This window comes from Symphalangus syndactylus, chromosome 14 (assembly GCF_028878055.3).
Source record: "Symphalangus syndactylus isolate Jambi chromosome 14, NHGRI_mSymSyn1-v2.1_pri, whole genome shotgun sequence".
Taxonomy (NCBI): domain Eukaryota; kingdom Metazoa; phylum Chordata; class Mammalia; order Primates; family Hylobatidae; genus Symphalangus; species Symphalangus syndactylus.
In genome coordinates this window covers 63,680,015-63,693,180 of record NC_072436.2, presented here as the reverse complement: position 1 = coordinate 63,693,180, position 13,166 = coordinate 63,680,015, and the positions used below count along the sequence as shown (strand labels likewise).

The 13,166-nt window shown below is 42.4% G+C and overlaps 1 protein-coding gene and 1 non-coding gene across 19 annotated transcripts in view; one reads left to right on the top strand and one right to left on the bottom strand.

Annotated features, from left to right (window-relative positions):
- Nucleotides 1-13,166, top strand: part of SPECC1 (sperm antigen with calponin homology and coiled-coil domains 1) — a 304,891-nt gene that overhangs the window by 95,152 nt on the left and 196,573 nt on the right. The gene's annotated exons all lie outside the window — the stretch shown is intronic.
- LOC129463279 (U6 spliceosomal RNA) lies at nt 7,415-7,519 on the bottom strand. Its single transcript, XR_008651083.1, has one exon. It is a non-coding gene; the product is annotated as a U6 spliceosomal RNA (small nuclear RNA).

The window sequence follows — 13,166 nt, the reverse complement described above, 5'->3', positions numbered from 1 at the left end:
TGGCTCCTACAGTAGACAAGTTCCCATGCCCCAGGGGGCATTGGCATCCTTTATTTGTCAAAGGAAGAAAATAACTACATATCTACTACACAGTGATGTTGGGAAAAAGTTCTGTGAATATATATATAGACTGTAATGAAATAAGTGACAGTTATTATTCTCCTAGTTATACAAATTGTTTGTCAGTTCATTTAAGTGAAATTAAATTATTTGACTTAATAGGGTTGAATTTGAAAATTACATTTTGTTTCTGAAGCTTTTATTTTTTTAAATTTGTTTTATTTTTTGAGACGGAGTTTCGCTCTTGTTGCCCATGCTGGAGTGCAATGGCGCTCCACAACCTCCGCCTCCTGGGTTCAAGCGATTCTCCTGCCTCAGCCTCCTGAGTAGCTGGGATTACAGGCTTGTGCCACCACGCCCGGCTAATTTTGTACTTTTAGTAGAGATGGGGTTTCTCCATGTTGGTCAGGCTGGTCTCAAACTCCCGACCTCAGGTGATCCACCCGCCTCAGCCTCCCAAAGTGCTGGGATTACAGGCATGAGCCACCACACCCAGCCGAGAGCTTTTATTTTTAAATGTCAGTAGTCCTCAACATTTTTGTAGCACCTTTGGACAGCTGATACTTTTCTACGTTGTCATGCTGTCCCCAGACTGCCTCATTTGGAATAGGTGAATTCCAGTCTATTAGGACGGACCATTAGGAGCAGTGGTATGCAGCGTCTCTCTGTTGTAGAGGTTATCACCTCTGCAGTTGTATAGTATTGTTTCAGTAATCATTTCAATATTTGATTGCATTTTGTCTATTTTACATGCGTGAAAACCAGGAAAATGAAAGTGCTGGTTGGGACTACAGCAACCAGTTGTACAGGTTGAACATCCCAAATCCAAAAATTCAAAATCCCAAATGCTCCAAAATCTGAAATGTTTTGAGCACTGACATGATGCTCAAAGGAAATGCTCAATGGGGCATTTTGGATTTTGGATTTTCGGATTAGAGATGCTCAACTGGTAAGTATAATGCAAATATTCAAAAATAAAAAATCAGAAATCCAGAACACTTATGGCCCTGAGCATTTTGGATAAGGGATACTCACCCTGTAGTAATAAGCTTGGATTTTAAAATCTCAATACTGCCGGGTGGGGTGGCTTATGCCTGTAATCCCAGCACTCTGGGAGGCCAAGGCAGGCAGATCACCTGAGATATTTGGAGACCAGCCTGGCCAACATGGCGAAACCCCTTCTTTACTAAAAATACAAAAAAATTAGCCAAATGTGGTGGTGGGTGCCTGTAATCCCAGTTACTTGGGAGGCTGAGGCAGGAGAATCTCTTGAACCTGGGAGGTGGAGGCTACAGTGAACCGAGATCGTACCACCGCACTCGAGCCTGGACGACACAGTGAGACTCAGTCTCAAAAAAAAAAAAAAAAAAATACAGTTGATACAAAGATGGAAATTATTTAGTGTGTTAGAAATTATGATGCTCACTGGACTTAAAGCAATTTTCTATAGACTCAGCTGTGAAGAAAAAGAATAAAATTAAAGGAAATTGGGCGACTTTTGGCAATATATAGTTGATTTCCTTTCAGAGGAAATTTCCTTTCAGAGGAAATCAACTATATATTAGACTTGTAGTGGGCAGAATTCTTTTTATGCCATGCAATACTTAGTTTTTGTACTTTTGACTAGGGGACAAGTTTTCTATGATGCATAGCATGGTATTATCTGTATTTTATTTCAATTGTGTTAATTTTGAGAAAGATTTTTGTCATGAAATTTTAATACAGTATTGTGATTTTGAACTCACAAGAATTAAACCTATAGTCAGCCTGTATTTTATTGCACCCTTTCCTGGGAGCTGATCTGTCCTCAGGGAGAATCCCTGAAATCTACTCCAGGAGAAAACGTGTAATCTTTTGGTCGTAATAATTATATTATTGTCTCAGCCTTGCCTAGGGCGCCAACTTACCATCTGTCATAGGTGGTATTGAAGTGCTTGAATAGGGAGGCATGAGCTTCTTCATTCTTTTCAAGACTATTTCCAGTTTCTGGTTTCCAGGCTTTATGCTGTTCTCTGGGGCTATGCCAAAGTTTGTTCCAACAATAGCAAGAACACAGCAAAAATCACAAAAGGGACTACTATTTTTGAGCCCTGCCACCTGCCTGCACTGTGCCAGCTTCTCTGAGCTGCTGTCTCTATTCATGCTCACAATAGCCATAGGAAGAGCATGGTTATTTTATCTAGACCAGGACCCTTGGCTTTGGAAAGGTCAAACCAGTTTGACTTTTTCTCTCCCGTGCCCACCCCAGGTTTCCATATGGAACATCCACTTTTTCTAATTGGTTTTCTTTCATTAATATTATTCACGTATCTGAATTCCAAAAAAGAATTCTGAATTCTTTTTTTTTTTTTTTTTTTCCCTAGAGACAGAGTTTTGCTCTGTTGTCCAGGCTGGAGTGCAGTGGTGCAATCATAGCTCATTGCAGCCTCCAACTTCTGGGCTCAAGCAATCCTGCCCCAGCTCTCAAGTAGCTGGGACTACAGGTACACACCACCGGGGTCTTGCCCTGTTGCCCAGGCTGGTCTTGAACTCCTGGGCTCCTCCTGCCTTGGCCTCCCAAAGTGCTGGGATTACAGGCACGAGCCACTGCGCCTGGCCTGGATTCCAGTTCTTATTCTTCTTTTTCTCCCTGAGGTGTCCTTTGTGTATATCTCATGTTACACAGTGATGTGGCTTTTAGAGAATGAGGAGGTTCCTTGTGTGCAGGTGGTTGTCCTCCCTGCCTGCCCCAGGGTCAAGTGAAAGGTTATGGAACCCCCAGAAGGCTGTCAAGGAATGTAGCTACTAGGAATCTAGCTACTAGGTGGCAGCCTTGTCAAAAGCACCCACCTGCTTTTGTTCTGCTACAAGTTCTGGTTCTGACAAATGTTTCTGACTTTAGAAACAATCCTTCTATTTATTGATTAATTCAACAAATATCTTTGAGTGGCTACCATGTGCCTGGCACTGTTCTAGGCAAAAGGACTATATGAGTGAGCAGGACAAACATCCCTGCTTTCATAAAGGTACCTGAGCAAGACGTGGGAGAGATGAGAAAGCCAAGTGGACAGCTGGAGTGGTGGACATTCCAGGCAGAGATGACCTCTGGCCCGTGTCCCCCATGTCATGGGAGTGGTAGAAAGACCAGTGGGGCCGCAGCAGAGTGAACAAGCAGCTGGGGAGGAGGACAGAAAGATGGGGGAGCTTGCGAGTCACTGTCAGGACTTTGGATTTTTTACTCTGACTCCACTGGGGAACTTTTGCAAGTTTTTGCACAGAGCAGTGATATGACCCAGCCTCATTTTAAAAGGACTGCTATGGGATGCTTGTTGAGAGTAGACAGATGGAGTAAGCAGACCAGCTTGGAGGCTAGGGCTGTGGTCTAGGAAAGAAGTGACCTGGGCTGAGCTGGCAGCCGTGGCACCGGGGAACAGCAGCTGTGTCTGGATATATTCTGAAGGGGAGAGCCAGCTGGCTCTCAACTTTCCTGGTTTTTGAATTGTTGAAAAATACACATAATCATTTTTAAGTGTACAGTTCAGTGGCATTAAGTTCATTCACATTGTTGTATAACCATCACTGGTCTTCCATTTCCAGAACTGTTTCATCTTCCCGAAGTGAAACTCTGTCCGCATTAAACACTCGCTTCCCATTCCCCTTCCCTCAGCTCCCGGCAAGCACCATTCTGTTCTTTGTCTCTGAATCTGACTGCTCTCGATTCCTCATAGGAGTGGCATCATACAGCGTTTGTCCTTTTGCAACTGGCTTATTTCACTCAGCATAATATCCTCAAGGTACATCCATGCTGTAGCACATGTCAGAATTTCCTTCCTTTTTGAGGCTAAATAATATTTCCTTGTATGGATATACCGTATCTTATTTATCCATTCACCTGTTGAAGGACCCTTGGCCTATTTCTACCTTTTGGCTATTGTGAATAATGCTGCTCTGTACCCAGGTGTACAAATATCTCCTTGAGACACTGCTTTGACTTTTTGAGGGTATATACCTGGAAGTGGGATTGCTGGATTCTCCTGATAGATTGTAAAGTTGGTGTAGGTAAGATTTCTGCTCATGTTAGTAGTGGGATGAGTGAGATGAAATCTGATGGGCCTTCCCAAGGGATGAGGAGTGAACGTAGATCTCTTCTGGAGACAGCAGTCAGCTAGAAGGAGGTTCACATAGCCACATTTAAAACATTTTTAAAACGACGAGACATGGAAGTGCCCATTTAGGTGTTTCTTTATATAGCACACATGGGATCCAAAGACATGCACTATTTTAAACTGATATCAGTGTTTTCTAAAAGGCAAAATAAATGTGAAGGGCTAGTTTTACTGTGGCCAAACTCTAATGCTTGCAGAATCTCAGACATCTCAGATGGTGATCAGTAATAAGGGCAAGCAGTCGTGATTGGCTCACTGCCAAGAAGCTGTCCGTGTCCTCGCTGATACCTGGACCCCGGCATGCTCCCAGTTACCTGCATCATAGCCCGGTAATGCCTGAGGCTCCAACCTGAGACACCTGTCTTCTCTGACACAGGGAGGGAATAACTCTGGGCTCCTATCAGGGGAACTCGTCTAACATGGAAGGTAAGTATTCTTATCCCCATCTGACATGTGAAGAGGCCAAGGCTCCAGGATAGGTAGTGTTCCCAAATTCAAACCCAGGGTCCGACTCCAGAGTTCTTCTTTCTGCTACTCTGTTTGTCTCAGATAGGGAGACTTGTTTTCTTCCCCCATCATCTTTACCTGTTGTAGAATTACTATTACCAGTGACTAGCATTCTTTGCTCAGTATGTGCTAACCACTGTTCTCATATGCAATGAATATAGTCTCCTTTAGTCTTTACTACAACCCTATGAAGTAGTATCCTTATTATCATTCCCATTTTATAGATCAGGAGACTGAGGCATAAAGAGATTAAGCAGACTGTCCAAGTCCACGCGAGATAAATATTGGTACCAGGACTTGCAGATTAGGAAACAGGGACTGAAAGAAAACCATGGATGGGTTGGCCTGCTGGGGTGAGAGTGGAGGAAGGGGATTTTGGAAGTCTTGGAATTGAGAGGCCAAAAGGTGGGTGGGTCAGTTTCTTGGATGCCAGAGAAGGAGGAGCACCATGAGCCAGGGATGTCAGGGAATGGGGAGAATGGGGTGGGGGTGTGTAGATGGCAACAGGGAGGGGAAGAGGATGCCAGGTCCTGCTGTGTGAACTGCAGAAATGGAAGGTGTCTGTTTACAGTGGGGAGGGGAACAGACCGGGGAAGCAACAGTCGTAGGTATGAGGTACAGCGAGACCTTCAGTTTGGGAAATGTGAGAAAATGAACAGACTGGCTTGGGAAGGCAGTGGTGGGATTCATCCAGCTGTGGCAGTGAGGGGACATTCAGAGAGCTCAGGCTATGGGAAGTGTTGATTTCACTGTGAGTTCTGAAGGGCCATGAAGAAGTGTTGGGGACTCAAGGGAGGGGCCTGGGGCAGGTGGGGCCGAGTCTCTTTGGAGATGAGAACCTGCAGAATCACAGAATGCCAGGAATGAGTTTGTTCTTGTTTTCATAATTTTAGAGAGGTCATTTATCAATGAATATATTTTGTGATAAAAAAAAAATTTCAGATTCAGTACAGATGCTCCTCCACTTACTTCATTGGTTACTTCCAGATAAACTCATCATAAGCTGAAAATATGCCAAGTTGAAAACACATTTAATAATGTGCCTAACCTTCTGAACATCATAGCTGAGCCCAGCCTGCCTTAAATGGGCTCCAAACACTCAGATTAGCCTACATTTGGGCAAAATCATCTAACACAGAGCCTATTTTATGATAAAGTGTTGAATATCTTATATAATTTATTGTATTAGATTGGTGCAGAAAAGTAATTGTGATTTTTGCCATTTTAAAAATTGCAGGCCAGGCGCGGTGGCTCACGCCTGTAATCCCAGCACTTCGGGAGGCCGAGGTGGGCAGATCATGAGGTGAGGAGATCGAGACCATCCTGGCTAACATGGTAAAACCCTGTCTCTACTAAAAATACAAAAAACTAGCCGGGTGTAGTGGTGGGTGCCTGTAGTCCCAGCTACTTGGGAGGCTGAGGCAGGAGAATGGCATGAACCCGGGAGGCAGAGCTTGCAGTGAGCCAAGATCACACCACTGCACTCCAGCCTGGGCGACAGAGCGAGACTCTGTCTCAAAAAAAAAAAAAAAAACTGCAATTACTTTTCCACCAGCCTAATTTACTGGAAGTGAAAAGCAGAATGGTTGTCTGGGCACTTGAAGTACAGCTTCTACTGAATGCGTGTCATGTTTGCATCACCTTAAGGTCAAAAAGGGTAAGTCACACCATCGTAAGTTTGGAACTGTCTGTATTTTCATTTTCTTCTATTTTATTCTACATTTAATTCATTTTCACATTGTGGTAGGAGATCTACCCTCTGAACACATTTTTAAGTGTGTAATTCAGGGGAATGCTACATAGCAGGTCCCTCAAGCTTACGCATCTGTACCCACTGAACAACTCCCTGTCACCCTGTTCGCAGCCCTTGGCAGCCACCACTCGGCTTTCTGTTTCTGTGAGTTTGTTTGAGATTCTGCATCCAAGTGAGATCATACGGTATCCTTTTGTGACTGGCTCATTTCCCTTAGCATAGTATCCTTCAGGTTCATCCACAATGGGACATGTGTCAGAATTTCCTTCCTTTTAAAGGCTGAATAATATTCCATCGTCTGGATAGCCATACTTTGTTTATCCATCATACGTGGATGGACCAGGAATGGCTTTCAGCTTCTGGTGGTGTCTGAGGTAAACCCAGTTGTGAGGATGTTATGAACTCCACACTAGTTAAGGTGCTGAATTCTAAGCTTGAGGACACACATGGTGGTGTCGTGGCCCTGCGTTTCCCGGGAGTACATGATTTAGTCAGGGCTTTGGAGTGGGGCCAAGGGTTTTCTGTGACTTTCTGTGTTGGCACAAGGTGCAGTGCTGGTTTGGGGATGGCAGCTTTCCTGCGTCCTCCCTGGGTGCCTGTGGTATAGACAGCGGGGAACTCTTCCTGCACCTCTCCCAAGAATACTGACATCTTTGCCAACTCTTTCCATCCAGGTCCTGGCAGTCTCTCCAGTTCTCCATGTCCTCTCTTCCTTTTATTTGGGCTCTTCCCCTAAAGTTTGCTATTTCCTTTCTCCCTCCTTCCCCGCTCTCCTCTCCTCCTTTCCTGTTTGTTGAGTTTATACCTTTGTTTATGCCTTCCCTCCCTCCCTCTGTTCTTCCCTCCCTTCATTCCTTCCTTCCTTTTTGTTGAGTTTCTGCCTTTGTTTTATACTTCTATTCCTATTGTGAATGGGATTCTTTATTCATTGTACTTTTTTCTTGTTTTTTAACATGTGGACTATTTCACGACTTTGAATGTCATCCTTACACAGGAACCATGCTAATCTTCTCTGCATCATTCCAGTTTTGGTATTAGCACTGTCACTGACTATATTTTCTAATTCGATACTTTAAAAATATTTAGTTTGGAACTGGCTCGCTCCCTTACCATCCTCTCTTCTTAGCACTAATGGTTTTCAGTTGATTCTCAGTTGTCTTCCAAGCAGACAGTCATATCAGCTGCAGATAATAATGCCTTTGTCTCCTCCATTCCAGGAGTTATTCTTTTATTTCTGGTTCTTGCTGTTTTGTGCGTGTGTGATCCCAGTTGTGTTAAATGCTAATGACATCTCGACTTGCTCTCACTTTACTGTGGGTGATTTTGGTGTTTTCTGATTAAATATGATGCAGAAAGTTGGCTTGGGGCTTTGTTTTACATGTTAAGTCTTCTCCTCTTATATTCCTTTGAGTTATTAGGATTTGGTGATGGGTTTTATTAAATGTCTTCTAGGCATGCTGTTATTACTTTGATTATTGCTTCTCTTTTTACCCTGGAGTCTCCTCCAGGAAATTAAAGTATATGTGTATTTGGTCTCCTGGGTATTTCTTCCATGTCACATATGTTATCTCTGATTCTTGTGATCACTTTCATTCATGCTCTGATTTTTCAAAGTTTATCATCTAATGTGCCTTGCTTTGTATGCTTCTTTTCTTCAACTATTGTGTTTTTAATCTTTAGTCTGATTTCTCTGCTTTCAGATTATTTCTTCTTCATGACTTCTTGCTCAACTTTCATAGCTATCAAATCTTGAATTTCAAATGAGAATGCAAATTGCAGATTTTTTTGAAATCTCCCATTTCTACCAGTAACTTTGTTTCATAGGTGTGTATTTACTTGGAATCCTCAGCTGGTCCCCCTTTTATGATCTGTCAGAGCTTTCCAGATAGATCTAGAGAGTTTTCTGTGATCACCTGTCTTTACAGAGGGAAGCTAGTGTTTGTCCAAAAATCAGAAATTGAGAGGAATACTACTGGAGAATGTGTGGTTATCAGGTCATCTTTTTTTTTTTGAGACAGGCTCTCACTCTTTTGCTCAGGCTGAAGTGTAGTGGCGTGATTATAGCTCACTGTAGCCTGGAGCTCCTGGGCTCCAGCAATCCTCTTGCCTCAGCCTCTCAAAGTGATGGGATTATAGGCGTAAGCCACAGCACCCAGCCAGGTCATATCATTTACTCTCTGTTGAAGGAAGAGGAAAAATTTTTGCATTATCTGGGGTGAAAGTAAGGAGGGCACTAAAGACTGACGTGCAATTTTGCCATTTTTTTCTTTTCTATGTATTTTGTTTTTGTTGTTCTCATTGTTACTTTAGTGCCTGCTGGAAGGTGGCCTTATCCTCCCCTTCTGCTTGCATAATAGCCCCTGTTCTTATCAGCTGGCCATGGCTGTTTCCCTTGTGTGGCCTTCTGTGCATGCAGGCAAGGAGAAGGGAGTACTAGCAGGCCTTCTGAAGCTGCTCATGGCAGAGGCCTCAACTTAGTAGTCCAGTTACCCTTTTAAATGATGATTATTCTGTAATGTGCCCTTTAATATCCTAAAATGAAATTCACCAGTCCATATACATTACTGAAAAAAATCAATATAATGCTGTACCTATAATGTAGAGAAGAAATAAAAGGCAAATAATTTCTAATGAAGTGACATATCAGTGTGTAAATGCTGGAGCCTGACTCCACTAGAAGACAGTTAGATGCTTGTACATTAGTGGAGATTGCTGCCTTAAGCTTGAATGCTACAAATGAGACTGACTCATGGGTGCAATGTTGAGAATTCAAATACCAGGCAGTGTTGACATCAGTGACTTTGAAATGCTGACAGCTTAGGGTAAACATTTTGAATAAAGCAAAGTACTGTCTTTCCTTAAGTTACATGTTAGTTGCATTCCTAGAAAATTCGGTGTATAATAGCAATGCTGTGTGAAACTGTTTTGTGTTTCTTTGTAAAACAGAGTTAGATTCTGGGTGTAGGTATTTATAACAGTGTTCTCCCATTCAGGAGTGCTGTCAGATCACAAGGAGGGAGCGGGGAAGCAGGAAGCAGGCATGCCCCTCATATTTGCAAGGCTTGGGGCAAGAGTGCAGCGGGAGCCATCTGTTTATTCACAATATTCTGATATAATTAAATATTCTAGTAAAGGAGATCAAGTGTCAGGGATTTCAGATGATCTGGTAGCTTGTAGATCTAATGACAATAATTTTCTTACTCATTTTCATCTTTTTTTTTTTTTTTATCAGTAATGGGTGAATTTTGTATGGTGAATTTTAGTTTTTCTTCCCAGCTTCCCCCAAATTCTACTTCAGTATTTTCTCATTTTTATCACTTTGCAATTTGTAATTCTTCTCAAAGGTTAAAAAAATTAATGATATTCAAATATAATTTTAAAATAATTTTTCTTCAAAATATAAAGTCAATATAAAGGGTGAAATATATTTCATGTTTTTTAATCTTTTAATTTAATTTTTTATTTTTAGAGACAGCATCACACTTTGTCACACAGGCTGGAGTGCAATGGCATGATCATGGCTCACTGCAGCCTCAAACTCCTGGCCTCAAACGATCCTCCTGCCTCAGCCTCCAGAGTTGCTGGGACTACAGCCGTGCGCCACCATGTCTGGTTAATTTTTTAAATTTTTTTGTAGAGACAGGTGCTCACTATGTTCCTGGGCTGAAGCCATCCTTCCATCCTGGCCTCCCAAAGTGCTGGGATTATGGGTGTGAGCCACTGTGCCTGGCCTGTTTTTTTTTTTTGTTTTTGAGATGGAGTCTCACTCTGTCACCAGGCTGGAGTGCAGTGGCACGATCTCGGCTCACTGCAAGCTCTGCCTCCCGGGTTCAAGCCATTCTCCTGCCTCAGCCTCCCGAGTAGCTGGGACTACAGGTGCCTGCCATCACGCTCAGCTAATTTTTTTGTATTTTTAGTAGAGACGGGGTTTCACCCCGTGTTAGCCAGGATGGTCTCAATCTCCTGACCTTGTGATCTACACACCTCTGCCTCCCAAAGTGCTGGGATTACAGGCATGAACCACCGTGCCCAGCCAGATTTCTTTTTTTTTAACTGTTGAATTCTGTGGGTTCTTTATATGTACTAGAAACTAGTTCTTTATTGCATATGTGGTCTGCAAATATGTTCTTCCAGTCTCTTATCTTTTCAACCTTATAACATGGTCTTTCACAGACCAAAAGTTTTAAATTTTGATGAAGTACAACTTATTAATTTTCCCTTATATAGATTGTGCTTTTGATGTCAAAATTCTTTGCCTAGAGCCGGTTTTTTGTTGTTGTTGTTGTTTGTTTGTTTGTTTTGTTTTGAGACGGAGTCTAACTGTTGCCCAGGCTGGAGTGCAATGGCGCAATCTTGGCTCACTGCAACCTCTGCTTCCTGGGTTCAAGCGATTCTCCTGCCTCAGCCTCCCAAGAAGCTGGGATTATAGGCACGTGCCACTGCACCTAGCTAATTTTTGTATTTTTAGTAGAAACTGGGTTTCACTATGTTGCCCAGGCTGGTTTTGAACTCCTGACCTCAGGTGATCCACCTGCCTCGGCCTCTCAAAGTACTGGGATTACAGGTGTGAGCCACTGTGCCCAGCTGCCTAGAGCCAGTTCTTTAAGATTTTCTCTTATATTTTTCCCAAAAGTCTTATAGTTTTACATTTACATTTAAATGTGTGATCCATTTTGAGTTAATTTTTGCAAAAGTTGTGAGACTTGGTCAAGGTTATTTTTGTTGTGGATGTCCAGTTGCTCCATTGTTGGAAAGGGTATCCTTTCTCTATTGAATCGCTTTTCTACTTTTGTGAAAATCAGTTGAGGCTGGGCGTGGTGGCTCACACCTGTAAGCCCTACACTTTGGGAGGCTGAGGCCAGAGGATGGCAGCCTGGACAACATGGCAAGATCCCATCTCTACAAGAAATACAAAAATTAGCTGGGTATGGTGGTGCACACTTGTGGTCCCAGCTACTTGAGATGCTGAGGTGGGAGGATTGTTTGAGCCTGAGAGGTCAAGTCTGCAGTGATCTATAATAACGCCATTGCACTCCAGCCTAGGTGACAGAGCAAGACCCTGTCTCTATTAAAAAAGAAAACATCAGTTGGGCATACTTGTATTCTGGGTTCTCCATTTTGTGTTGTTGATCTATATGTCTCTCCCTCTGACAATGCCTCATACTGTTGATTATGGTAGCTTTGTAATGTCTTGAAATCAGGTAGACTGATTCTTCCTACTTTATTATTCTTTTCCAAAATTGTTTTAGCTAGTCTAGTTCCTTTGACTTCCCATATAAATACAACTACAAAGAAATCTTCTGGGATTTGATAGGAATTGTGTTAAACCTGTAAATCAATTTGGGGAGAATTGACATGTTTTTACTATGTTGAATCTTCTAATCCATAAACATGGTATGGCTCTCCATTTATTTAGATCTTTGATTTATTTCATCAGCATTTTGTAGTTTGCAGCATACAAATCCTATACCTGTTTTGTTAGATTTGCACCTAAGTATTTATTTTTTATTTTTGAGCAATTGTAAATGATACTGTATTTTTAATTTTGGTGTTTGTGTGTTCATTGCTAGTATATTGAAATGCAATTGATTTTCATATGTTTGCCTTATACCTTGCAACTTTGCTAAACTCACTTATTAGTTCTAGGAGGATTTTTTGTTTGTTTTAGATTCCTTGGGATTTTTCAATGTGAACAATCATGTCATCTACAAATAGGGACAGTTTTATTTCTTTCTTTTTCTTTAGAGTCGTTGTCTTCCTCTGTTGCCCAGGCTGGAGTGCAGTGGCATGATCTCGGCTCACTGCAACCTCTGCCTCCCAGATTCAAGTGATTCTCCTGCCTTAGCCTCCTGAGTAGGTGGGATTACAGGCATGCTAATTTTTTTGTATTTTTAGTAGAGACGGGGTTTCACCATGTTGGCCAGGCTGGTTTTGAACAGCTGACCTCAAGTGATCCACCCACCTTGGCCTCCCAGAGTGCCAGGATTACAGGCGTGAGCCACTGTGCCCAGCCAGGACAGTTTTATTTCTTCATTTCTGATCTGTATGCCTTTTATTTCCTTTTCATGTCTTATTACACTGGCTAGAAATTCTAACACTATATTGAATAAAAGTGCTAAGAGTAGATATCTTTGCCTTGTTCCTGATCCTAGGTGGAAAGCATTCAGTCTTTTTTTTTTTTTTTTCCTTTTTTGAAGATGGAGTCTCACTCTGTCACCCAGGCTGGAGTGCAGTGGCACAATTTCGGCTCACTGCAACCTCCGCCTCCGGAGTTCAAGCAATTCTCCTGCCTCAGCCTCCCAAGTAGCTGGGATTACAGGTGCACACCGCCATGCCCGGCTAATTTTTTGTATTTTAGTAGAGATGGGGTTTCACTGTGTTGCCCAGGCTGGTCTTGAACTCCTGAGCTCAGGCAATCCTCCTGCCTCGGCCTCTCAAAGTGCTAGGATTATAGGCGTGAGCCACCGCACCTGGCCAAGTATTCAGCCTTTAACCATTAATTATATAATGTTAGCTTTCGGGAGTTTTTGTAGATGCTCTTTAGCAAGTTGAGGAATTTCTCCTCTATTCCAGTTTTTCTAAGATTTTTTTTCCTGAGAAATGTCCCTCTATTCCAATCTTTACCATGAGTGGATTTTGAATTTGTCTAATGTTTTCTCTGCATTGATAGATGTGATTATGTGACTTTTCTTAGCCTGTTA